At 39.6% G+C, this 11200-nt stretch overlaps 1 pseudogene; it reads left to right on the forward strand.

Annotated features, from left to right (window-relative positions):
• The first annotated feature begins 1992 nt into the window (after window positions 1-1992).
• Window positions 1993-9336, forward strand: LOC121556950 (annotated as a pseudogene).
• Window positions 9337-11200: the final 1864 nt, after the last annotated feature.

Below are 11200 nucleotides of genomic sequence, written 5' to 3' on the forward strand. Positions count from 1 at the left end.
CGAGACACCAATGGGTGTTGTTCAGTTGGCTTGTGTTTTCTGGGTTAGGTGTGACACTGGAGTCTTCATTAAACGGCGTGATCTGTTCATTTTTCTGGACTGCAGCGGGGGGGGGTCTAACCATGATACAATGCCTGGTTGCTTGCTTCCCTTTGGCCGTTTTAGGGCTGCAGTTATCCCGCTCATACTCCTCCTGCGCCTTTCGAATCTTGCCCTTTTTCATCTTCCTTTTGTGTAAATGGAAAGTCGCGAGAGAAACAATTATGATCCCAATGATAACCACCATGAGGACGATGAGCACCACAGTGGACGAGAATGCCTGAAACAACTGATTTGCTTTGGTCGATGCATGTCCCATTTGTCTGAGTAGTCCCGTTGAAGGTACAGTGTGGTATGGAAAGCTCCAAATTCTCCGATGTCCTGGCACTCATTTAGTAGGCTTCTACTGATTATGTCTTTATACCTGGAATACAATAAACCGGGGAATATAACTTTACACTTCTTTATATGTCAATAGCACAGTACTGCAACCATTCCACTTGATTGAAATGTAATGTATTTCCAATGTAGGAGTCACCTGAAAATTGAGCCAACAGAAAATCTGATATTAGTAATGCAAGCAGTCAGGTAGGCTACACATCGATGACCATAATACATTCATAGATATTAATAAATCATGCAATCACCTTTCACTAAAATACAATTTTGGTTTAAGAAAATACCAGTATATATAGTTTACTTAAAAATGTGCCTACATAGGCTACATGTTTGTTTCGTAGCCTACATTAAATTAACGCCTATGACTGGACTTGTAGTAGGCTAGTAGGCTGCAGAAATAGAATAAAGAAGTTCTGCTGTAAAAGGAGAGAGGTACAGCTGTAGCATAACTAAATGCTGGAGCCTATGGAATAGGTTTGAAATTATGGCTATTCATAGCCTATGTGATTGTTTATCTCAGACAAAACACTATTAATACAACATTTGAATGAAAAAAACAAACATCCTTCGAGAGAGTTGGAAAATTATAATTTAGTATATGAAACGCATCTATGATTATCTGTTTAACTAATCGCCTTTTATCAACATTTGCAGTATGAGAATAGAAATATATAGTTTACCTGCCGCTATAGTATAATTATTGCTGCTGTCGGGGACTGGTCGAAGTAGCAGAATCCTGAGGGAAAGGCATAGAATCCAGCAAATCCCTGCAATGACGTATCGTGTATGATCATCCAAAAGCTTCTGTGACTAGCCGCCTCATTCATACATATTTCCAGATGACACACCCTATAGTTCCTTAGGAATTCAAATTTATAGAAATCTGCAACGACGTCCTTTCATTGTTTTATTTTAGCACATAATTCATGGAATGTCTCAGTGTTGCTCTGGGGGCAGATGTCTGAATCTCTCCGTTAACCCCATGACTGTAAAATATATAGGCTACATTTGTAAAACTAATAGGGTAACTTGGGGGAAAACGCCCCCATTAAGAGAAATGTTCAGGCCAAAACATACTCACTTTAAATTTGACCACTTTATTAAAAACTGGTAACATTTTTCTCTGTAACCAAATGGCTCCCTTAATGGTATATATAAAAACGTTTATAAATGTAACTTCATTAGATAATATATATATATTAGATCTATGTATCTCAAAATCGTTTTGTTGGAGTGACTTAAAAAGTTGAGATGAGACCAATTACATTTGTTGTTGTTCAAGACTAGTGGCATCCAAGTAAAGTGTTTAAACAAATTTGTGACATAAAGTGGTTTCTGTGAGAATTACAGGAGGGAGGAATTTAACCCTGGGGGGCATAGATGCAGGAAGTAGGGGTGCTGAGGATGCGGCATCTGCTGAATAAAAAATAAAAAAAAGATTTAAACCAAAGTAGAACAGACAAACCTCAATTAACTTGGGTATTCTACCCCATCAGTTTCTTTTAAGTGCATATTTCTATCGACAAAGAAAGATGCAGTCATTCGATTTTGACAATGTCGGTAAGTCCTTCCATATACAGTGCCTTCGGAAAGTATTCAGACCCCTTGACATTTTCCACATTTTGTTACGTTACAGCCTAATTCTAAAATTGATTAAATCATTTTTTCCCCTCAGCAATACCCCATAATGACAAAGTGAAAACAGGTTTTTAGAAATACCCCATAATAACGAAGTGAAAACAGGTTTTTAGAAAACTTTGCAAATGCATTAAAAATAAAAAACTGAAATACCTTATTTCCCCAAGAACACAGTGGCCTCCATCATTTTTAAATGGAAGAGGTTAGCTGTTGTGTAAGAAGATAGATAGCTAGCTAATTGATGTTGACATTAACGTTCCCGAAGAGTACAAGTCAAATGCCACGAGGCTGTAGTCGGTCAGCTGATGTACGCTAGAGATTTTAAACTGATTTCAACTGTAGCTAATTAGATTAAGTTGTACACTGTCATCAGCATTTTGTGCCAACTGTATTTTGTATTCGCTACAAGACAAACATATGAAATACTAAGGCATCTGTTGTATGCATTATCCTGACAGTGCTTTGATATGTGCATATGGTGATAATGTTTACATCCCTCACTCGGCAGGATGTTATGGTACTAAAGTCGGGTATAGATCCTGAAGCTGTGCACAGTGCCGAAACACAGGACTGTACAGCTGAAACGTTTTGCGAAGAAATGGTCAGCAAATGATTCAACTATTGTGACTCATTTACAGAGTGAAAATAAAACAGTGGTGAGATATGGAGGTATGGGGTCACTTTACATAATATGATGATGTGTATGCCTAAAGCTATTTTACTGTGTTTATTTAAAGGGGCAATCTGGGATTGGTGCTACAAATTTGTGGACTGTAAAATTATTGATATACACGAGTGTACAAAACATTAGGAACACGACATAGACTGACATGGACTGACCAGGTGAATCCAGATGAACGCTATGATCCCTTTTTAATGTCAGCTGTTGAATCCACTTCAATAAGTGTAGATGAAGGGGAGGAGACCGGTTAAAGAAGGATTTTTAAGCCTTGATACAATTGAGACATGGATATGTGTATGTGTGCCATTCAGAGGGTGAATGGGCAAGACAAAATATGTAAGTGTCTTTGAACGGGTTATGGTAGTAGGTGCCAGGTGGACCATTTTGAATGTGTCATGAACTGCAACGCTGCTGGGTTTCTCATGCTAAACAGTTTCCCATGTGTATCAAGAACAGTCCACCACCCAAAGGACATCCAGCCAACTTAACACAACTGTGGGATACATTGGAGTCAACATGGGCCAGCATCTCTGTGGAATGCTTTTGAAACCTTGTAGAGTCCATGCCCCGACGAATTGAGGCTGTCCTGTGGGCAACATCAGGAAGGTGTTCCTAATTTTTGGTAAACTCAGTGCATAGACATTGATTCTTGAACAATGTAACTTATAAATGCTTCATTAGCTTATCAATTGTCTTACCCCATCAGAACCCAAAATATAATTTGATTACTCCATTGTTTGTAAACAAAGTAATTGTAAAAAAAACAATGTATAGCTTCAAAACATGGTTAAAACTATAATGTTGATATCATGGATGGTCAGTCCTTGCATCCATAGCTCTATGTCTATGAATTTGAGAATGGTTACATTTCTCCAGGCCCATCCCTCAGCTTCTAACAGAGGCAAAGTTAGTGTTTCAATGAAGGACTCTAGCTTTACGTTTAGGATTTAGGGAAGATACATTCTCACTGTGAAGACTACTTTCTCAGTGTGTGTGTGTGTGTGTGTGTGTGTGTGTGTGTGTTGTGACGTCACGAGAGGCTACACAGCTTTCAGCGGGATTGCTCAAGTAGTGCAAGGAGACAAGGTTCAAACAAAACAAGGATTTTATTATAGGTCTTGGGAAATGAACGAAAATATAACAAAATTCTGTTCTCTTGTGGCTCTTTAAGGGTTAACAGTTCAGGGATGTCTCTTCCACATCCAAAATCATAATTCTCACTCGCTCAGATAACTTTTCCCCAGCCTTACTGTAGTCCACGTTGCAGCTAGTGGCCAACCCAGCAAAAAGTCCTTCCAAATGTCTCTCACGTATTTCCACAGGTGCATATATCCAAAGGTGAGTATTTCCCAAAGGTAAGTATCTCCAAATCCTTATATTCCTCATGGAAGTGGACGTGCAGCACTCTTGTCCTCCAGAGAGCCCAGGTTGGAGACTGTGTCTCTTCACCCCCCACACACTCCCTCAGTGTGTCTCTTCCCTTCCCAAACCTTCAGCTCATCAGCTCCTCATTTGTTTCAGCTGCGTGGGAAGATTGGCCATAGAGGGGTGGAGTTCCCGACCATACCAGCAGATGGAGCCATAGCTGTCTGGGTTTGCAGCCACCTCAGGGGGATGTAACGTCCCTCCAGGACACAGCCTCTCGTGACATCACAGTGTCTACAGGTTCCATTGGGGGCAGGTGTGGCCCTAGTCTGTCAGTACCAGGGCAAAAACCAGGTGTGTGTAATGATGTATGGAGATGGAGCAGCCAACCAGGTGAGACTTGTTCTATCTATGTAATGTTCTATATTTGTCCTATCTATTGTTCTATCTATTTATCGAATCATCATCATCGACTCTCTTCCTCTTGTCCAATCACGGCCAGATCTTTTGAGTCTTTCAACATGGCGGCTCTGTAGAACCTGCTGTGTATCTTCATATGTGAGAACAACATGTTCGGCATGGGGACGTCTGTAGAGAGGTCCTCTGCTAGCACTGGCCTCAATGTAGGACACACACAATGGACATTCTGTGTGTGAGGGAGGCCATCAAGATCGCTGCAGACCACTGCAGAGCCTGGAAGGTTAGCTATGATTGGTTGTAGAGCTGGAGAAGAGGAGTTCTGATTGGTGCAGAGATGGGAAAGTTATAACTGTTTTAAGAGCTTGAAGAGTGTTTAACCACTCCTGGTACTCCTGGTGTGCTGCAGGGCCAGAGAGCATAGATTTAGGAAGATGCTGAGAAACTGCTGCTCCAAAATAAATCCCTGATCAGGCTATTCAGCAGTGTCAAGGCGGTGTTGGCTACCTTCTTGAGTCTCTTCGTTTGGAAACCTCTCTGGCAGGGTCCTATTGTCATGGAGCTGGAGACCTAACGTTACCATGGACAGAGCATGAGCGGTAAGAAGTGATCTCTGACCCTGTGACTGTCACCTGACCCCCAGTCCCTCTCTACCCCTTTACTCACTCACTCCCCACCCACCCAAACCAATACCTCCTCTCTCAAATTCAAATTCAAGCTGCTTTTTGGCATGAAAAACATTGTGTCAATATTGCCAAAGCAACAATGTATACAATATACATTGTAATAAAATAATAAAGAATAACAAATAATAATATAAAATGGTAGTAAATAATAATAATAAAAAAATAAAAACAATAACAACAATGACATGGTAACAGTAAATAGTATAAATATAATAAATATAAAAGGCTAAACATGGAAAATGAAACTATAACTAACTTATAACTAACTGTCATCCTCACCATTACATCAGTACTACAACTACCATCATCATTACTACTACTACCACCACCACCATCATTAAACTGCTATCAGTACCATCACCCCTACTACCCGTACCACTACTATTTAGAATAATAATCGCAACCATAATAATAATAGTAATAACAATAGTAATAGTAATAACAATAATAATAATAATAATAGTAATAACAACAATAATAATAATTATAATAATAAGTAAGTTACTGTTTACTATGCAGATGTTATTATTCAGTGTCCCTCAGGCTATGGCATGCAAATACATATTTGGCTGCAAGAGGAGCCGTTGCTCCTTTGCCCATGACTATTTTTTGTTTTAATAAGTTAAAATTTGAAATAAATGTAGTAATTTCTGTGAATATTTTATATTTATCACAGTAAAGGAGAAAGTGCATCTCTGTTTCTACCTCCCCTGTCTTGCAGTGACCACATACACGCTCCTCTTTGGGTAGCCATGTCTTTTTATGTCTGCCGGTTTCTATTGCCAATTGGTGGTCAGAGTAGAGATAATCAGCCAATTCATATTCTATGTTCAGAGCCTGATAGCAATTTAGTCGGCTTTGGGATTTTGTTTAGTTTTTCCAATGTTGTAAATATGAGTCCTTTGATTGGTTCATGATTTTGTTTATTTGAATTATTTATTTTGAAGCAGTGCTGGTGTCTGCTTGGTTGGTTAGGTCCAACACCAGCTGACTGAGAGGACTCGTTTCTGGGCTCAGCTCTTGGGTTTGAAGTGCTTTAAATTTGAGACTTGAATTTGGATTTTAATTTAGGTGTAGGCAAAAATGTTATGATCTTTTTTGTACTTTCATTACCATTGGAAAGCAGTCCAATTCTGCCCTACATGCATTAGTTGGTGTATTTCTTTGGACTTGTAGAATTTTCCCACAGAATTCTGCATGTAGGGCTTCAATTGGATGTTTGTCCCACATTTTAAAGTCCAGTTTATTGAGTGGCCCCCAAACCTTAGTTCTGTAAAGAGCTATTGGTAGGATTACGCTGTCAAATATTTTGGTCCAAATTCTAATTGGGATGTTGATTTTGAATAATTTCATTTTAATTGCATACAATGCTCTGCAGGCTTTTTCTTTGTGTGCATTCACTGCCATATTAAAGTTTCTCGATGCAGATATGATCAGACCAATGTATGAGTAATTTTTAGTGTGTTCAATTATGGTGTTGTTCAGGGTGAATTTATATTTGTGTTTCTGACATCTGGGTTTTTTCTGGAAAATCATGATGTTCGTAAAAAAAATTTTTTACAGCCAGGGCCCAATTATGGCATTATTTCTGTAGAATGTTAAGGTTCTGTTGAAGACATTCTTTTGTTGGTGTTCTGTTCTTTCATTTAAATTTTTTATTGCACACTTGTTTTCTGTGTGCATACATTTGATTAAGTCATACACCTTACGACCAAGCCCACTTTGGAGAATTTTGAAGAATAGCCCTTCGTGCCAAATAGAATCGAATGCTTATTTAAAGTCAATAAGATGTTGCACTCTTTCTTTTGGTGGACGTGTTTATTAATTCGTGTGTGTAAGGTGTATATATGGTCAGTAGTGTGATGGATGGGGAGAAAGCCAATTTGACATTTACTTATTACATTTTTTTATTGAAGAAAGGTTTGAATTCTTGAATTCAAAATGCTACAGAAAACCTTTCCCAAGTTGCTGTTTACGCATATTCCCCTGTAATTATTGGGGTCTGATTTGTCTCCACTTTTGTGGATAGGGAAGATGAGCCCCTGGTTCCAGACATCAGGAAAGCAGCCAGAAGTTAGTACCATGTTGAACAATTTAAGCATAGCATTTTGCAACTCAGGTGTGCTGTTTTTCAGCATTTCATTTCTGATGTTATCTAGACCACAAGCCTTCTTTGGTTTGATAGATTTTAGCTTTTCATGTAGTTCTTGTTGGGTTATTGGGTAATCTAATGGATTTTGGTTGTTTTTGATGACTAATTCAAGGATGTTCAATTTTTCTTGAATTTCTAATTGGTTATGTTGTAAGTCTTGTAAGTTTTCCAAATTCCTTCATCTTGTATGGCTAATTATTGTGGCTTTGTCGTGCTTAAATTGTTCCACATGTCCCAGAAATGATTTTGGTCAATTCAATTGCGTTTTCAAGCCCTCTTCTCTCCTGGGGATCATTTTTTCAGCAGCAGCTGCTACTCAATCTCTCTCTATCTCTGTTTTGTTTTAGCCTTACCCACCTCCCTATTATAGCCTGTCTAGACACCCCTCAGTGTAGTGCAGTGTTGCTTTGGGATGCATCCCAATACTCTAGTACCACTTCCTTTCCAGGGCTCTGTCTCTCTCTCTCTCTCTCTTTCATCGACCAAGGGCTAGAGCTGAATCCTGTTAATCAGGTCTAATCCCTCTTCCTGTGTGTGATGTACAGTGGCTTGCGAAAGTATTCACCACCCTTGGCATTTTTCCTATTTTGTTGCCTTACAACCTGGAATTAAAATTGATTTTTGGGGTTTTTGTATCATTTGATTTTTCACAACATGCCTACCACTTTGAAGATGCAAAATATTTTTTCTTGTGAAACAAACAAGAAATAAGACCAAAAAACAGAAAACTTGAGCTAAATTTTTGTCTCATCTGACCAGAGTACCTTCTTCCATATGTTTGGGGAATCTCCCACATGCTTTTTGGCGAACACTAAACGTGTTTGCTTAATTGTTTCTTTAACCAATGGCTTTTTTCTGGCCACTCTTCCGTAAAGCCCAGCTCTGTGGAGTGTATGGCTTAAAGTGGTCCTATGGACAGATACTCCAATCTCCGCTGTGGAGCTTTGCAGCCCCTTCACGGTTATCTTTGGTCTCTTTGTTGCCTCTCTGATTAATGCCCTCCTTGCCTGGTCCGTGAGCTTTGGTGGGTGGCCCTCTCTTGGCAGGTTTGTTGTGGTGCCATATTCTTTCAATTTTTTAATAATGGATTTAATGGTGCTCCGTGGTATGTTCAAAGTTTCAGATATTTTTTTATAACCCAACCCTGATCTGTACTTCTCCACAATTGTGTCCCTGACCTGTTTGGCGAGCTCCTTGGTCTTCATGGTGCCGCTTGATTGGTGGTGCCCCTTGCTTAGTGGTGTTGCAGATACTGAGATCATGTGACAGATCATGTGACACTTAGATTGCACACAGGTGGACTTTATTTAACTAATTATGTGACTTCTGAAGGTAATTGGTTGCATCAGATCTTATTTTGGGGCTTCATAGCAAAGGGGGTGAATACATATGCACGCACCACTTTTCTATTATTTATTTTTTAGAATTTTTTGAAACAAATTATTTTTTTCATTTCACTTCACCAATTTGGACTATTTTGTGTATGTCCATTACATGAAATCCAAATAAAAATCCATTTAAATTACAGGTTGTAATGCAACAAAATAGGAAAAACGCCAAGGGGGGTGAATACTTTTGCAAGGCACTGTAACTTCCTGTAGATACCGTACCCATGAGGAGATCCAGGAAGTGCAGAGTAAGAGTGACCCCATCACTATGGTAAAGGAATGCGTGTTGTCCAACAACATTGCTTCTGTGGAGGAGATCAAGGTACACACATCTTCACCAACACACACACACACAAAGGTGGTCCAAGTTCTCAAATAAATGTTTTATTTTGTCTTTCTTCTTCCTTCCCTTATTTTCTTTCTAACGTCCTTCCTCCCTCCTCTTCTCCTCTCATTCCCTTCTCTCATTAGTTCTCTAAACATTCAATAGGATATGAGATCGTGGCCCTGTTGGTCAGAGTTCAGTCTGTAGCAGCATTCCAAACCAGTTCATCACCTCTGACCCTGTGATGTCACTGGTGTTTATTCACAATACGTACTGCATAGCGTATAATATGTCGTTTTAGGTCAGTTGTTGGTATGTATTCTCCTGATACTGAGCGATCTATCTGTGAATGGGAGCTTGGGGAGTGTGTGGGGGGTCTGGGCTAAACCAAATACATCTCTCTGTTTTGAAGGTTATGACTGTTTTGTATGTATTACGTTCCTCTGATCCAGATGCTATTGTTGCACTTTGACTAGATACACCTAAGAGACACCAGACTGCAAGCAATAACGTCATCATAGGAAAAGGGAACAGCAATGGTAGTCTATGTGTCTCTCCTTCTCTCTTCCTCTTTCTCTGACTCCCTCCCTCTCTCCGTGAGGAGGGGATACTGATCCAAGCGTCTGTGTGAACTGATTGCAGTTTGACGTGATTTGACTGAAGTAATAAAGTTGGCTGAGCCTTTTGGTGTCAAGTGACTTTGGTTGTCTTGAAAAGCCCTTAAAATAAAATGTATTATACAGTATATAATAATACTAATGTGTTTGTTTGTTTCTGATGACACTAGAGAGGTCTGTATGCATGAGAGCTAATAATGTACCATGCCAGGTAGGTGAGTGCATTTTCTGGCTCCCTGCGTCACCACGAATCTCAGTATTAGTCATAACTAGTGCTTATAGTGTATATATCAGTGGTGTAGTGGAGGGTAAACACAGTTTACGTACCTTTTGTATTTTGTGAGAATGTTTACACACCTTTTGTGGAAAAATACATTGAAAGTATAGGGAGAGTTACTTTATTCGCCATGGATGGCGATCAGAGTTTACCACTACATCACTGGTAGAGATCATGTTTTAAGATTGTGAGGTTTCTAGCTGAGGATAGCTGAAGCCACCAGAGTTATAACCTCTCATTTTCCAGAAATTCACTAATTTTAGTTTAGTTTTGTCAGTGTTAGACTGTGGTAATGTTTTAAACTTTGAATGGTCATTCAATAAACTTGATTACTGTCAACTCTGTTGACTATTTTTACAGTCGAATATGTTTGTTGTAGGCTATGCAATACCATTTTGAGGTGTTGGACAAGAGTAAATGTCTAGTTTATTAGTGCTGTTTCATGGCGGTACAAAATGCTCATTCTGATAAATAGTTTTGCATCATGTGCCATCCACAGCCAGTCATGCAAAGTAAAATGCAATTCCTATCTTATCTAAAGCATTCCTTTAAAATTAGTGCTTTTTCAACATTGGAAAAGGAGCTGATCGTGGACTATAGGAGAAAGAGGGGAGAGCACGCCCCCATCCACATCGACGTCAAACGCTACTTAGTGCTTTTTCAACATTGGAAAACGAGCTGATCGTGGACTACAGGAGAAAGAGGGGAGAGCACGCCCCCATCCACATCAACGTCAAACGCTACAGAGGGTGGTGCAGACAGCCCAGTACATGTCGTATCAGAGAAAGGCCCGAAAATTGCCAAAGACTCCAGCCACCCAAGCCATAGACTGTTCACTCTGCTACTGTCCGGCAAACGGTACCGGAGCATTGGCTCTCGGACCAACAGGCTCCGAGACAGCTTCTACCCACAAGCCATAAGACTGCTAAATAGCCAGACTGCTAAATAGTCAATTAATTTTACTCAAACTATCTGCATTGACTCTATCTTGCACTGACCCTACGCACATTCACTAGACTATATATACACACCATATACATGCTGATATTATTGCCGTATTTTTATACAGTATTTGTTAATGTCTTTGACCTTATGAGCAGCATAAGGATTGGGAGGATGAGGAAATTCCATGTAATTATTTCTGTCACTGGTGGGTGCCAGAAGGTCTGCGTGCCAAGATAGCTTGGGGGCCACTTGGGTTAATCTTAGAATGAG

Source organism: Coregonus clupeaformis, chromosome 5, assembly GCF_020615455.1.
Source record: "Coregonus clupeaformis isolate EN_2021a chromosome 5, ASM2061545v1, whole genome shotgun sequence".
Taxonomy (NCBI): domain Eukaryota; kingdom Metazoa; phylum Chordata; class Actinopteri; order Salmoniformes; family Salmonidae; genus Coregonus; species Coregonus clupeaformis.